This window comes from Schistocerca americana, chromosome 2 (assembly GCF_021461395.2).
Source record: "Schistocerca americana isolate TAMUIC-IGC-003095 chromosome 2, iqSchAmer2.1, whole genome shotgun sequence".
Taxonomy (NCBI): Eukaryota; Metazoa; Arthropoda; class Insecta; order Orthoptera; family Acrididae; genus Schistocerca; species Schistocerca americana.
Window position 1 is genome coordinate 673,903,606 of NC_060120.1, and position 17,654 is coordinate 673,921,259.

The following is a 17,654-nucleotide window of genomic DNA, read 5'->3' on the forward strand; positions in this document are numbered from 1 at the left end:
AGGGGTTAGCTTGCGGCAAAATTTGCACTGGCAACACTTGTGCAATTATGGGTGGCTGTAGTGGTAGCGTGGTACGGTATTTCTACAGGGGACTTCCAGTGACTTGTTGAGCCCATGCCCCATCGAGTTGCTGCACTACGCCGGGCAAAAGGAGGTCTGATGTGATATTAGGAGGTATCCCATGATTTTTGTCACCTCCATGTATGTGTACAGTCTTAGATGTAAAACATGGCCGTCAGCCGGCTGCCACAAGACTAAGTCCAAGTTTTCCACTTAGTCTCTCGTAAAAGTGGCTGCTCCTTAGAATTCAAAATCTGCATGATCTGGCAACACTGTAAGATGTGGAAGAGTTTGCTGAAGCTGTACAGTGCTGTATCTGCTAGTGGTCTAGTTGTAAACGTCGCACAATGGAGATGCAAAGTAGTGAATTAAAGTTCACTCATTCCTTTATTTTTGAACTGCAATTTGGCTGTCTATTAAAGGTGTAAGTCTCATCGAACATCAAAAATAATGTTACATTTTCTAAGTACCACTAATAGCAAAACCACAAACAAAAGAGCTCATCGCTGTGTTGTGATCAGAGCTGTTTCTGCTACACTTTCCTTGTCCTAAAGTGGCTACTGCCATTGGGCACCTTTATGCCAGCTACTGTCTGACCAGCTGATCATGGTGCACTTTGGCACATTTCTGCTTGTACATTGTTAGCATAAAATTATTTCTTATTGTTCTTTGATTTTCCATGCAGAGTACATTCAATAAATTGAGTGAACACCATGCAGCTACACAGGATGCTTAGTTTGCTGTGGGTGTGTTTATCAAGTATCATTTTCTGATTTAAAGTTCTAGTATTTATTGTGGGGTAATAGATTGGAATTTGTTTACTTCAGTCTTATGGAAGTTGCTTAAGCATTATAAAACAGTTGAAGGTGGAAGGAAAATGCCTAACATTTGGGACATGTTGTTCAATTCGGGTTTAATTGGGGGGGATTGGGGGTGCAGTGCAACAGAGGTGGAAGCAAATCAAAACATTTGTTTCATGTCTGAGGTGAGTATGTAATAATAATGTCAGGAAAGGAAAGGATTTTCATGTTTCAAGAAAGTTCATTTTCCTGTGAATGATTTTCCATATTCAGAAAGGCTCAATAATTGACATATATGTTGAACTGCAGCATTTGCATGCAAGAGGTTGGGTGCAGTGGCACTGCATGTTCTGATTCAAAGCAACAAAAATCAACGGGGTGAATACTGTTACATTTGTATTCAAGTATCATCAGTTCGCTCATTGAACATTCCTTTGCAATATTGGTACTGTGACGATTTGATGATGCCGTTATGTTAACTTCTTAAGAAGAAATCAGTGGCCGACCCCCTTAAAAAAAAAGAGAGGGAGCATTTCCTCGAGGAAAAGGGAGTGTGAACAGATAATGTCTTGCATCTAATGCTAAATTCACTCGATATTTTCTTGCCATTTCTGTTGAACAGTCTGAGTGACTTAAAATGTGACATGGGATAAGCGATTTAGAGTTTTGCACCCAGGGAGCATGCTTCACACAGAAATTGCAGCTAATTTCATGTTTTACATTGAGGTTTATCTGTTCTAGCCACCACTGGGAGAGACAAATGCCATAGATCTTTGCTAGGTCAGAGGTGATGGGGTCATACTGCAAAATAAGTGCAGCATCTGGTCTTGTTTCCATTCTCAGTGTAGGCCAATATTTTCCCTGTTCTGTGACAGAGCCTCCATCAGCCAGATTCCAAGCCAGTAGGGAAAACTTAAGAAAATTCCTGCATCATAAGTTCTTTCATTACTTCCAGTACCACATATTGTAAGGTTGAAAAATGTGTGTTATTGCACAATTGATAATGCCCTTTTCTGCTTCTATCAAGATAATTCTTGGTATTTGTAGAGACACTATTTCATATGTGAAATTGTGGTAGTGAATAGTTTCTTAACTGGACTCCTTCATTTGTATACTCCAAATACATAATTTCCATACTACTTGAGTATGACACAGGGTATCGTGTAAATTCAGACTGCTTTGAAGACCAAAGTGTGTGCCAGTAATATCTTACAAATTTGTGCTGATGTTGGTATGCCTGTTTTACAGATAATTTATTTTTTGATATTTGTGTAAGGTTATAGTTGTAAATAGTAATTCATTTGTACTAAGGCAATGCATATTTTAATAGCATTTTTCAGTAGTTTATGGTACACGAAAAATAAACATGGGACAAATTAACATCAACAATACATATCTCTTACATTACATAAAACAGTCTGGGAGTGCTCAAGTAGTTTACCAGTTGCAAGCCTATAGAAACTTAAACACTTAAACAAATTTTATTAGATTGAAAGTCCGATTTTCCACACAAAATAACTTCAATAAATTGAGTGAAAACCTTGCAATTACACAACATGCATAGTGTTCTACAACTGTATGCAGAGTCCAAAACGTAGCTGCATGGCAAAAACTAGAACTTTAAATAAGAAAATGGCACTTGATAAATACATTTGCAGAATCTTATGCATCTTGTGTAACTGCACAGTGTTCACTCAGTTTATCAGAGTTATTTTGTGTGGAAAATAACATTACAATAAGAACCAATTTTACAGTAACAATGTGAGAGCAGAATATGGCAAAGTGCACTGTGTCTTGATCAGATCATTGGATGGCAACTGATGTGAAGGCACCCGGTGTTGGCTGCCACTGTAGGGCACGGGAACTCCCAAGCATTAACTGTTCTGATCTTGGTGCAGCCACAAGCTGTTTTGTGGAAAGTTTTGTTGTTACTGGCGGGCTAGAAAGTGGAGAAAATTATCTTTGAGGTCCCACAAGACTGATACCTTTAGCAGTATTAAGAAAAGAGGGGGGGGGGGGGGGGGGGGGAGGAGAGGTCAGCAGTGAGTGGATTTGATTTCGATATTTTTCCGATACTTTCTGTTATCATTGTGCAGCCTTTACTTCTAGACCACCAGCATTTACAGCTAGAGTAGAAGACTACATTTCCTCCTGAAACTTCCACATCCTACAGTGTTGTCAGGTCATGCATATGGTTGTACTTAGAATTTTCAGGTGCAGCCATTTCTATTGGCACCTTAAGGGAGCTCACTCAGTGTCTGGGCGGCTCAGCAGTGAATATGTTTTATGTCTAAGACTGTACTTCATCAAATAAAGTACAATACTAGGTGGTCTTACTAGAAATGAACTTTTCATTGTGGCATTTTTAATGTCGCTCACACTTGCAGCAGCTTACCTTATTGTAATGAGTAGCTTCTCAGCGGAAGAAATAGAAGGTCGACAACTTGCGTCTAGCTTCGTCAGCATTGTAACTTCTAATGCAAATGATTTCTATTATTTGAGACAGTGGATATAATATTATGGCCTACTCTACACAAACTGAAGTTATGAGAAGTAGCAGCACTGTGAAGATGGCCTACTTTACTGGTTACAGGATGAACAGATTGAGAGTGTTTGAGCTTTGTATGCTGAGGGATATGCATATGTAGACATCCAAAGATAGCTGATTTATCTATAAAGGTGAGTTTTCTGACTAATATTTTCTTATAGAAACAAAATTTAAAATTGATGTAAGAGAGTAAAACCATGTAGTCAAAATGGTAGTAAAGAGTAGTTCATTATCTGCAGGAAATATGTATTACTGTTAATTCCGTGATATTTTTCAGATGCCACACTATTACTGTATTCCAGGATGTTAAAGCAGTTATGTTCCAGTGGCGATAAAAGCTACATCAAGGTGTTCTGGTTCCCAGCAAATATGGACACACAACATTGAATGGCTGAAACCAGTTCCAAAAAGAGACTTGGTTACCTTCCAAGATATACATGGTCTGTGCTAAGTACTGTGGAGAACAGGAGATAATAAACTTCAATATGTTTAAAGATATGCTGGAAAAAAAGCTGAAATACTGAAAGAGCTGGACTCAAATGAACAGGTGGCACAATGCCAAGATTTTTTGCAGGTGTGCCTCATTATTTAAGGACTAGGAAAGATACAAATGAAGGAAGACTGAAGTGACAGAAAGACCTTCATCAGATAAATGAAAAGTGCCTTACAGAAAAAGTGATTAAAATATTCACAGATCTAAGTGAAAATGTAGGTAGGATTATGCAAAGTGACATTTGATGCCATTACTGTAACTAGCAATTCAGTATGTTTCTATTGTTTATTAGTGGAAGGAATTCCAAAAATTCAATTTAGTGCAAAAACTGATAAGTGTATGTGTGTCAAAGTATGTGTCAACAATAGTATTGCAAGTGCCCACAATATGCAAAGAATACTTGAAAGTAACAAGGTGAGCACAGCTAGAGAACATTCTGCAGAAGTATGTTACAGTGGAAATGTACAGTGAGAGTTGTGGTCATGATTGTGTCACAAAACTAAAAGACTGTGTTGCATATTTGGAGCAAGTTATTACTGCAGACATTGAAAACAGAGCTCATGTCAATTTCTTGTGTTAGCAAATTACACTATGTGGTATGTAAAAGTAAAGATACTCTGTCAATATGTTTTTGTAATCTTTCTTAATATTTGAACAGTCCAATTCAGTATATAATGCTCTCTTTGTCCAAACTTTCTTCTATATCTACTGCATCCAAAGCAGATACAAAAACTTGTTTTTCCTTACAGTGGAAACAGGACACTTTGCAAGCCCTGTAGATCCAGCAGTCTCTTGAATAACATTTTGTTGGCGCTGCCTTCCTGCAGAGTTTGTAGGTGCAATGCTGTAGCTGTCCATGCCATTCCATCAGTCTCAAACTCTTGGTAATCAATATCAGCTCTCCTTTCAGCATTTTGTATTATAGCAACACTGCAAAATTTAGAAATTATGAGAAAACACAACGTAAAAAATATATAAATTAGTTTTATGTTTTACAGTTATACAAATTGTAATATTTTACCCACTTTGTCATCTCCTTCTATGACTAATAGCATTACTTGCAAGTCGTAAATCAATACCATATCTATCCCCACTATTACAGCATCATTGTGGTTAGAAGAAACCCTTGGTTGGTCATTATCTACACTGCTGTCTGATGAATCACTACTTGAATGTGCAGCAGGATTGTATTCATTGCCCAATATCACTTTTGTTTGCTCCCTCTGGAACACACTATTTCAGACTGAGTTGAATGTATCTGAAGATCTTATAGTATCATCTGAATGCCCATCAGTGCGACAGCATTCCATTATAGTAAGTGAACACTGATCATGCTATCCTGTACTTTGCAGTTGCACAATATTTTGTTTTGTGTTTATAATAATTTTTAATTGTTGAAATCCCACTGTTGCCCATTTAACATGTTGACTTCTGCACATCTAGTGATGGGTGTTTCATTGCCAGGCCTCTACGGCAGGATAAGGTACCTGCAATGTAATCGTCTTGCTGAGGATAATACACTACTGGCCAGTGAAATTGCTACACCAAGAAGAAATGCGGATGATAAACTGGTATTCATTGGACAAATATATTATACTAGAACTGACACGTGATTACATTTTCACGCAATTTGGGTGCATAGATCCTGAGAAATCAGTACCCAGAACAACCACCTCTGGCCGTAATGACGGCCTTGATATGCCTCGGCATTGAGTCAAACAGAGCTTGGATGGTGTGTACAGGTACAGCTGCCCATGCAGCTTCAACACGATACCACAGTTCATCAAGAGTAGTGACTGGCGTATTGTCATGAACCAGTTACTCGGCCACCATTGACCAGACGTTTTCAATTGGTGAGAGATCTGGAGAATGTGCTGGCCAGGGCAGCAGTCGAACATTTTCTGTATCCAGAAGGCCTGTACAGGACCTGCAACATGCAGTCGTGCATTATCCTGCTGAAATGTAGGGTTTCGCAGGGATCGAATGAAGGGTAGAGCCACGGGTCGTAACACATCTGAAATGTAATGTCCACTGTTCAAAGTGCCGTCAATGCGAACAAGAGGTGACCGAGACATGTAACCAATGGCACCCCATACCATCATGCCGGGTGATACGCCAGTATGGCGATGATGAATACACGCTTCCAATGTGCGTTCACCGTGATGTTGCCAAACATGGATGCGACCATCATGATGCTGTAAAGAGAACCTGGATTCATCCGAAAAAATGACATTTTGTCATTCATGCACCCAGGTTCGTCGTTGAGTACGCCATCGCAGGCGCTCCTGTCTATGATGCAGCATCGAGGGTAACCGCAGCCATGGTCTCCGAGCTGATAGTCCATGCTGCTGCAAATGTCATCGAACTGTTCATGTAGGTGGTTGTTGTCTTGCAAACGTCTCCATCTGTTGACTCAGGGATCGAGATGTGGCTGCACAATCCGTTACAGCCATGCGGATAATATGCCTGTCATCTCGACTGCTAGTGATACGAGGCCATTGGGATCCAGCACGGTGTTCCGTATCACCCTCCTGAATCCACCAATTCCATATTCTGCTAACAGTCATTGGATCTTGACCAACACGAGCAGCAATGTCACGATACGATAATCCGCAATCACGGTAGCCTACAATCCGCCCTTTATCAAAGTCAGAAATGTGATGGTACACATTTCTCCTCTTACACGAGGCATCACAACAATGTTTCACCAGGCAATGCCGGTCAACTGCTGTTTGTGTATGAGAAATCGGTTGGAAACGTTCCTCAGGAGGACATACAGAGAGTTGTTACAGGTTTCTAACATTATAAAATGCAGTTTATTTGGTGCTGCTTTTGTTATCCGATTGTCTGTAAATGAAAAATCCTAATTGCAATTAATAAACTCAATGATACATGTTCCTCCCAATGGATGGACGAAATATTAGCCATTACTTTGCCATGAAGTTGTTGTACAGAGCTTAAAAAGTGAAATTACATATATGTGTTGAACATGATAACTTAACAATTAATCAGATGATCCAAATCTTATGAAAAGTGAGCCGTTACATTTCAGTACCCTCCAAAAAGGTATTGTGCAACGCAGGTTGGACAGAACTTTTGTAGGCAGTCACGAAATAGCTAACAAAGTTGTAGGTGTCGCCACCAGAGCCAACATTGTGTGAATGCTCTGAAAAGCTAATCATTTGCATATCACAGAATCTTCTTCCTGTCAGTTAAATTTCACGTCTGTAGCACATCATCTTCATGGTGTAGCAATTTTAATGGGCAGTAGTGTAATTGTCAAATAAAGTAAATCAAAGTAAAAGTCTATACAAATGTAAATCTTGAAGTTGGATGGATGTAACTTAGATTCTTCAAAAAGAATGTTGGTGTGAACTTAACTCCTTGTCGTTTCTCCTCTGCAGTTGAATGTTCCCATAAATTTCTTAAGTTATAATGGGCCAGAGAACACCATGGTTTCCTAATAATGTGAAAAATCAAAGAAAGATTCAGGGGTACGCAAACTTATCTGACATTACGTCACATAATGCAGCTCAAAGTCTCACATTGTACTCGCCCTTTCACACGATTTCGTGTGGGTCGTATATACCTTCAGTGAAAATTCAGATATTGTTGTATATAGTAATTTTGTTAATTACAATTGCAGAGGATGTTCAAAATCACAGAAAATGTTATCATTCAAAGATTAAAATTGAAATACTTTGCAGGATCCAAAATGAAACACATATTTGTCATTTTCAAGGAAAAATAAGTGAAATGATTCAAATAAATAATGCTGATTATATTTTTGTTAATTGCATTGAAACTAAATTATCCCAAGTATTCCTACCATGTTTCCTGCTTCAAATATAAATACATTAGTTGTTAGTGTAGACATAATTTCAATATTATAATCAAGTAACATAAATATACACTTTGTTTATATTATGATTTAGTTTAGTACTGCGAATTACTGTAATTGTGAAGTAATTAGATCCCATTATGTCAAACAGTAGTATAGTAGATTGACAGTACGGCAAACAGAGTTGTTTCAGGATGTCAAATTAAATACCTTTCAGCTGTCAATTTTCAACCTTATTTTAATTGGCAACCAGTTTCAGCATTTTATTCCGCCGTCTTCATTCCCCTGACCAATGTGTAGGAAGAATCTACCTCAGTTGTATTCAAAACAGGTGCCAGCAACACTGGTATTAGTAGATATTTGCTACAGTGATCTTTTCAACCATCACCTGCCAACATCATCGGTCGGAAGGTGATGATTTAAGACATCACTGTAGCAAATATCTACTAATACCAGTGTTGCTGGCCTCTGTTTTGAACACAACTGAGGTAGATTCTTCCTATACATTGGTCAGGGGCCTGAATATGGTGTAATAAAATGCTAAAACTGGTTGCCAATAGAAATAAGGTTGAAAAATTATGGCTGAAAGGTATTTAATGTGACATCCTCTATTGAACAGCTGCGTCCCGCAACCATTTCTAAAATGATGGACGTACAGAGAGTTGTTACAGGTTTCTAACATTATAAAATGCAGTTTATTTGGTGCTTCTTTTGTTATCCGATTGTCTAAATGAAAAATCCTAATTGCAATTAATAAAATCAGTGATACATGTTCCTCCCAATGGATGGACGAAATATTAGCCATTTCTTTGCCATGAAGTTGTTGAAAATCACAGTGCAGAGCTTAAAAAGTGAAATTACATATATGGGTTGTACATGATAACTTAACAATTAATCAGATGATCCAAATCTTATGAAAAGTGAGCCGTTACATTTCAGTACCCTCCAAAAAGGTATTGTGCAATACAGGTTAGACGAAACTTTTGTAGGCAGTCACAAAATAGCTAACAAAGTTCAATAATGTATGCATTCATACATCTAACAATAATTACTATACAATTAACACATCCTCTAGAACTGATTGGTCATGTGAAACAGTAATACCATGAATAGAACAAAACTTTCTCAACTTCTTATATAATACAGAACCAATCTCTTTTCATTATCATAGCTCATTTTCAATAGTTTCGGAATGAGGCAGACAAATGTAACAATTCATTTCCAAGTCTCTCACTTCATACGTAACACACAGTGATAACACCATTGACCTCCTTATACAAGTTTTCATAGTCAATTATCAGTATATCATTTCACTCTCTAATATAAGGCAATGAACTGTAAGTATCTCCACATTTGCTAAAAGCACATAACAATAAGCAATCAATATTTTCCCAATGTAGATCATTTACCTCCAAATCCATCTTTTCTTTCCAAATGGAGCATATTAGTATAACTCCCCTTCCTGCGTACAATGGAGCATTTCAAGTAAAATATCAATCCTCTCTTTCCAGTATGTAGCAGATCAGTAGTGTGTGTTCCTTTTAGACTGATTTCAGTATATCATATCTTAGTCATACAGTGTATGTAAGTAAACATACATCAAATAAAGGTTACCTTAGTTTATACTATCATAAGAAGTCAATTATCAATTTTTCATACAAAGTGAGTAATGAAAGTCAGTGTTTATACCAGTTAGCTAGTGCACATTTCAAAAATGATAAATCTGAATTCAACAAATCACATGCCTAAACCTAAATAAAAATCCTGTGTATATGTACATTAAAGTAGGTATATACTTCATGTGTCCAGAAATGAAAACTCATGTCATAGATCTCAAATCCAGACATATAAATATATACATAACTAATTAATACCTCTTATATCTAATTCTTTTGGTGATGATGTTTACTACTAAATGTGGTGATGTTGACTACATTCAAATTTGGTGATGTTGTTGCATGATTACATATTCAATAAAAGCTTAGACTTAAAACCAAAAGTAAACCTACCCTTCCCTCCATTCTTTCAAACACGTTTCAAATAGCATGAGTGAAGAGTAAACAGAGCCTACATTTCCTATCTGTGTTCATGCATTGATGAAGTGCAGTGTCAAGTACAGAGCAGTGGAATGCCAGGAGTGGTCACATTTGTATCAGTGAATGTGTCAATACTACCATCTTATACACCTGGTTGTGTACCCTAATGTCTTTCTCCTAATGTAAAATTTCTTACTACGCCATAATCAATACCTCTTCCCCTCAGTACTACACATAAACAATAATACTGTTCATAAAAGCAAATAAGTATATACCTTTTTCTGGTAGTAGTGCATCATTTCATAAAAGTTACTAGTAACTATAGAATACATAATCATAAGAATAATGTCAAAATATCTATACCCGTTTATCTCCAGTCTTGTGTGGTGAAATAAACAATGAAAGTAACAAACTGCAATGTGTCACCTGTGTTTATAGCATAGATTGCATCTTGCAAAGCGGAAGCATGACCTTCACTCTAATTATGTAGAAAGTAGGGTTCATCTTTTGGGTAAGCAGTAGTACTAAAGCTACACTACCTGTCTAGACAAATGAAATGTAAAACAGTATGTTGTCTGGTACAGTTTAGACTAGGCCAAATGTGACGTGAGCAGTGCTGTATCATTATCCATCAGGAAGTCAGCTGCAGTTTTGACTTTCTAAGTGACTCCTTCAATTGTTAAATTACTATTTATCTTCCACATAAGAGTACGTATCTCATAAAGTGCAGCAGATTAATTCATAAATATATTGCCAACGTCTCTCCTGAGCGTTAATACCATAAACATAGTTCATACTATTAAAAACAAAATTTAATCATCATCATTCTTCTACTATATGTGCATCTGTTTATCAAGCATCTTACAGAACAATACAAAAGCTGAATGCAATAATGATCTGAACAAACAAATGTAGCTGCTTTTCCTCCTTCATGTGATCAAAGTACCACAGCACATTGCAAAGAACAATATCCACAATCATCAGTGTATCACTATGCTCAGCATAATTAAATAAATCTTCTACTTGTAAGTAACTGTGCACTCAAGGCATGTATGTATGTAGAATGCAGTCCATATATATTGAACTTTATATCAATTATTTACAATTGAGACTACTTTAAGTAGTTTGTTACTTTCATTGTTCATTTCACCACACAAGACTGTTTAGTCAAGACCAACTGAAATCTGGGGCTAATGCAAGGTGTCATACATTGTAATTTTTTTTTTCATCTCATGTCCTGCCATAAAGAATCTCTCTGTCAACTTAGTAGCTAACAATACTTTAATAACTGCCAATTTACTTGCTACATTCTATAGATTTTGCTGAATAATCTTAGATTACAATCATGCATCCTTTATTTCTCTTTACTATGTCAGTTTTATCTGTCACACTTGTTAAAATATTCTTAGATATTATATTGTGTTGATTGATATTCTCAGAGAAACAACACACAGTAAACTGGACATTTGTAGAAGTTACAACTTCATTAAAGACCTTCTCAACAGATGAAGTGAATGTTGAGTTTCTGTAAGAAATTCAGTTGATCAAGGCTTAACAGCACAGAATATTTTAATAAGAGTGTCATTTCCAGCTATAATGTAGTACAGTCTGAAAGAAACTGCACAAATATTCATCAGATGTTGATAAGATTTCAAAGTGGTCCAAAGATTGGCAACTTGCTTTAAATGTTCAGAAATGTAAAATTGTGCACTTCACGATATGAAACAATGTAGTAACATATGACTATAATATCAGTGAGTCACAATTGGAATCTATAAACCGATACAAATACCTGGGTGTAACCATTTATAGGGACATGAAATGTAATGATCACATAGACTCAGTTGCAGGTAAAGCAGGAAGCAGACTTTGATTTATTGACTGAATAAAAACGAAATGCAATTACTCTACAAAGGAGATTGCTTTCAGTTCAATCTTTTGACCCATCCTAGAATGCAGACCATGTTTGAGTGATTGATACCAGATAGGACTGATGGGGGATATTGAATATCTGGTATCCCAGTCTGACAATTTGGATACGCTGCCAGAAGGCATGAGCATAGACGATGGCTGCCAGGCGGCACCCCTATAATGTGCAAATGCTGGTGTGTCTGCCACAGCGCTTTGCGTGGGCTACACCTGCCCCTCTAGCCTAACGGCATCATGGGGTCACAATAAAGCCAGCTGCGAAGGGGCTCAGCTGTTTTCTGACTGTGCCCTAGTGTTGTTCATCATACACATCATTGTTGGTTCTTGATCTTGCTACTTCTAGGCTCTTGATTTGGTTTACTCTTCGGGCTTGTATTCTGCTGTATCTGTCCATGGCTGTTGTCTTCATTATTGTCAATAGCTGTCCTCCTGTTGTTTTGGCAACTCACCGTCGACGCCCTTAGCTGGTCAGCCTGTGTCTTCGAGTCGTGTCAGAGTATGGTTACTAGAATTTGCGACTAGGCAATTATGGATGAAAATTATGGATTGTGGATGCAAAACTTGTGCAGCTAGTGGAACAGCAGTAACAACAGCTGCTCCTGCAGTTCCAACAGCAAATGGACCTTTTGTGCCAGGAAATTCAGCTACTTTCAGATTGATTACAGGTGCAAGATTCATGACCTGCCCCGACTGTGGTCACATCCCAGGTAGAGTCCTGCCCACACACATTTCCGCCATTTAATGATACCAAGGAGGATTGGGACACACATTTACAGTGGCTGAAACAGCACTTCGCCGCATTTCAGATTTCTGATGACACTCTCCAATGGTCACTCTTTCTTTCTTGGGCGTCCCTAGAGACATTTTTCTTGCTTAAGAATTTGGCTCCCCTCTGAAACCTGGTTGCACTCACTTTTGAGGAACTGTGTTTGTTGGTGTCAACCTATTATTCACAATGGTTCCACATGGTTTCATCCCACTCAGAGTTCCTCAGTACCACCAGCAAGCGATTTAATCTTATTGGTCAAGGGTGATGGATTTGCAAGGTCTGAGTCTTGCAAAACCCCGAATGCTGATTCCACAATGCGTAACATAATGGTCCAATTGCCTCCCAATCCAGAAGTTCATGTTGCAGCCCTCAAGCTCAACAGTCCTTCTTTGGTTGACATACAGAAAATTGTGCACTCTTTCAAGATCGCATAGGCAGCAAATGAACGTCTTATGGCCCGCCCCAAGATCACTGTGGTTCAATCACCGCCACAGGGTTAGAATTCTTGCCAGCCTTCTTCCCAGTGGCAGTGTCATGATTTGTCACATTTGGATGTGTCAATGATGTGTGAGCAGCCAGTCCTGCCATGTCGGCACCAGCAGAGTCTGCCTTCTTGTTCTGACTGTTGTGTGAGACACCAAAGGGCAGACTGCCTTGACCATTGGGTGCATTGCACCTGTTGTGGCAAGGATGGACATCTCTGAACTGTCAGCCATCAGGTCATTCGAACCCCACTCCTAACTTGCATCATGGGACGGTGCATGATTTTCAAGCTATTGTTCCCCAGGGCAATCCTTGCACCCCCCAGTTGTTTATTGATATCAAGATTACTCATCAGGAAATTCATTTCCAAGTCGACACGGTAGCAATTGTTTCCCTGGTCAATCTCCCAACACACTCTCATCTAAGTTACCTGGCAATGGCCCTGCCCTCTCGCAAGTTGGTTGCATTTGGTGACAGTTCTATTCCTCCCAGAGGTCAGTTCACCACTACGGCCACATACAAGGTGGTTACATGACTGCTAAAACTGTATGTTGTCAACATTCCACTGGCAACATTTTTGACCTGGATGCTTTCTCACTGTTTGGGTTCCTCATCATGGATGAAGTTCAGGTCGTCTCAGACACGGTCCCCTTCCAGGAACTTTGTGACCTTTGTGCCTCTTTCGCATCTCTGTTTGAGCCTGGTGTGGTATGCCACCGGTTTTGAGGCACATTCTTCATTACAGCCAGATGGGATGCCCCATTTCTGTCATGCATGTCTTTCCAGTCTCCTTACGGACAGCCATTAATCTCGACCTCAACCGCCTTCATGACACTGCGGTCATAGAACTGATCAAAACTAGTGAACTAGTGGCTGGTCAACACCCCTGGTCGTAGTCCAGAAGCCAAAGGGTTTCTCCAGCTTTGTAGAGACTTCAAGTCAATGATCAGTGCCCAAGCTCTGGTGGAAACCTATCCCATACTATATCAAGAGAACCTCCTCTCAAAGCTTGTTGGAGGTGAATGTTTTTCTAACGTAGACCTTGCTGATGCTTATTTACAGATTCCACGAGACGAGGAATTGCAACACATTGTTGTCATCAATATGCCATTTGTCTTATACAAATACAAACGTTTGCCTTTTGGGATTCTTCTGCTCCAGTGATCTTCCAGAATTACCTGGAACAGTTAACCACGTCCATCCCAGCTTGTACCAATTGCCTGGATGACTTAATTGTTATGGGTACTATGCATCAAGACTACCCATGTAACCTACATTTCCTTCTTACTACATTGTATGATACAGGGTTCGAGTGCCAGTTTTTCCAGGAACAAGTAGACTAACTGTGGCACTAGCTCACCAAAGACAGGATTCAGCCCACTGACCATAATATGTCTGCTATTGACTCTCTCTCTCATCCCGAAAACCTCCAGGAGGTGCTGGCTTTTTTGGGGAAAGGAATTATTATTCTAAGTTCCTTCTGCAGGCAGCACACATTATGCATTCTCTCAACTAGTTGCAGAAGAAAGGCGTTCAGTTTCATTGGTCGACAGCCTATGAGCAGGCCTACACAGCTGAAGCGCATGTTACGTTCTCCACCCTGCCTTACCCTCTTTTCCCCATCATGACCCCTTTGTTTTGGCTGCGGACGCTTCACCCTATCGCATTGGTGTAGTGCTGGCACACCATAATGATGATGGCATGGAGCAACCCATTGCCTATGTATCCAAAACACTGGCACCCACCCAATGCAATTACTCCCAGATCGAGAAAGAGGCATTGGCGATCATCTTTGCCATGAAGAAATTCCATGGGTACCTATTTGTTACCCTCATTACAGACCATAAACTGCTCATAGCTCTTTTTGGGCCACACTCTCGGCTTCCTGAGCAGACAGCCCAGAAGCTCCAGCATTGGACTCTTTTCCTTAGCTCCTACTATTACACCATCGAGTACAAGCCTACAGCACAACAAGCAAATGTGGATGCCCTCAGCACCAGATCTGGTGTTTGACCAACTGGAGCTCTCATGTCGACATGGAATGACAACACACATTGGATGGGGTTTCCCATTACCTCTACTCATGTGGCGGTGGCCCTCAGCACCAGATCTGGAGTTTGACCAACTGGAGCTCTCATGTCGACATGGAACGACAACACACATTGGATGGGTTTCCCATTAACTCTACTCATGTGGCGGTGGACACGCACCACAATCCTATCTTGCGGCCTGTCCTGCACTCTGTCCTCCATGGGTGGCCCATTTATTTTTCAAAGTCAGCTGTCGCAAGCTCTGGGCTCACCTCTCTCATCATTTGTCTGTCGCCTACAATGCATCATTTGTCTGACATCTACAATGTGCTCCTGCTTTGAACAGTTCTGCAACACTAATGGTATCAAACACCTTTGTAGCCCTCCATTTCACCCCTCCTCCAATGCAAAGCAGAATGGATGGAGCACACATTTAAGTAACAAATGTTGAAGGCCATGGTTGCATCTACCACAGCAGTGGCACTCACGATGTTCCTGAGCACCTACAGTTCCACACCTGTTCATGACTACAGACCAGGCGAATTCCTTCACGGTCAATAGCCACTTACTCTCCTCCATCTCCTGGCACCCAACTCAGGGAACCCGAGACTTGACACCCTGGATGATACCCTCCTGGTTCATCTGTTTGGACATGTTCCTATGGGGCAAAAACCTCATGGATGCCAGCTGCACTGGTGGCCACCCATGGGTGGTGCCTTATGATGATTGATACACTGAAAGGTTTGGGGCATCAGCACATGAACCAACTCCATCCCTGCCTCCAGCCTACCCTTCCAGCAGTGGATCCCTCTGAGTTGAAGTCCCCACCCTCACACGTCCCCCACCTCATGAGTACTATTTGCACTCCAGGATACTGTCGGCAGCTCATGTAGGCACGGGTATGGAGGGTGAGACATCACCACTGCCTCTGTCTGCTCCGCATTCATCCGCCATACTGCAGATCCCCAGCGCAGTCCCTGACGTCCTGTGTTTTCTCTCCTAGCTGGCAGTGTCCACTGATGGCACACACCTGTTCACCTCTCAAAACATTGGTCAGGGTGCTTCAGGCCCTTTGTGCCCATTTTGGTTGGGAGAGATCTGTTATCTTGGTCCAACAATTGGACTGTTCACCAGAAGACATGGATGTGGACGATGGCTGCTAGGCGGTGATTCTATAACCTGTGAGTGCTGCTGTCACCACCACAGCGTTGTGTGCGAGCCACGCCTGTCATGCCAACCTACTGACGCTCATGGGGGCCCTATAAAGACGGCAGTGCAGGGGCTCAGAAGTCAGTTGTATTCCAACTGCGCTCTAGTGTTGTTCATCGTACAGATCGTTGTCGGTTCATGCTCTTGCTATGTCTAGGCTCTCGATTTGGTTTACTCTTTGGATTTGTATGCTGCCATATCCGTCCTTGGCTGTTGTTGTCACCTTCCTTGTTGTCCATTGCTGTCCTTCTGTGGTTTTAGCAACTCATCATCGACGCCCTCAGCCAGTCGGCCTGCGTCTCACAAGTCATGTCAGATTCCGATTACTAGAAAATGTGTACAGAGAAGGACAGCACAAATGGTCACGGGTTTGTTGTATGCAAAGAAGAGCAAGATGAATGGTCACAGGTTTGTTGATCTGTGGAAGAGTCTCACAGACATGTTGAAAGAGTTGAACAGGCAGACACTTGAAGATTGAGGTAAACTATCCTGAGAAAACCTGCTTGCAGAATTTCAGGAACTGTATTTTAATGACAACTCTAGGAATATACCAAAACCTCCTACTTATTACTCTCCTGGGGATTGTGAGGACAAAATCAAACTAATTACAGTATGCACAGAGGTGTTTATACAATCATTCTTCCAGCACTCCGTATGTAAATGAAATGGGAAAAAATGTTATCTAGAACAGTGGGAAGTACCCTCCGCCATGCATTTCACAGTGATATGCAGAGCATGGGTGCGGTTTGGCATGTAAAACTAGTATATCCCGTTCCAATCGTGTCACTGGTGTATCCTATCCCTTGAGATGGAGAGCCATCTGTGAAAGCAACCAAGTCACACATCAGTATCATTGGTATTACTACATCACTAGTTAGGTGAAAATTGACAGTCAGCCATTTCTACCCAAATCGGTGACAGTAGGAACTATGACCAAGGTATTATTAACCATCCAGCAGCTGAGAATGTGTCACAGTGCAATATTATCGATTTCAGTGACTGCTTTGCAATGTGTGCCACCTTCCTTGATCATTTTCTCATTCCCTCTTCCCCCATACCCCCCCCCCCCCCCTCCCCTCCATCTCCAGCGCCTCCTTCCTCCCACCCCCCTCTTGCCAAGCCACCAATTTTTCCTGCCAATATCCCAGCAATACTTCATTCAACTTCAGTACCTTGCGGCATCAATTTTCCTCATCCCTGTCCTACAATCACCTCCAGCCCTGTTCATACATTATTTTGTTTATCTTTGTTCCCCTATCTTGTTACTTCACTAGACTAATTTTGCTGTAGCCTCCAATATATTGTTATATAAGAGGTAGTCAAATGAAGATAAGGCAGATGGAAATAAATTAAATAAACTGTTTAGTATTTCAAAAGTCATTGCAATAGTTAATACATTTATGCCACTGTGAGACAAGACACTTCATGGAAAAATGTTTGCAGCTGCCTAAAGAAC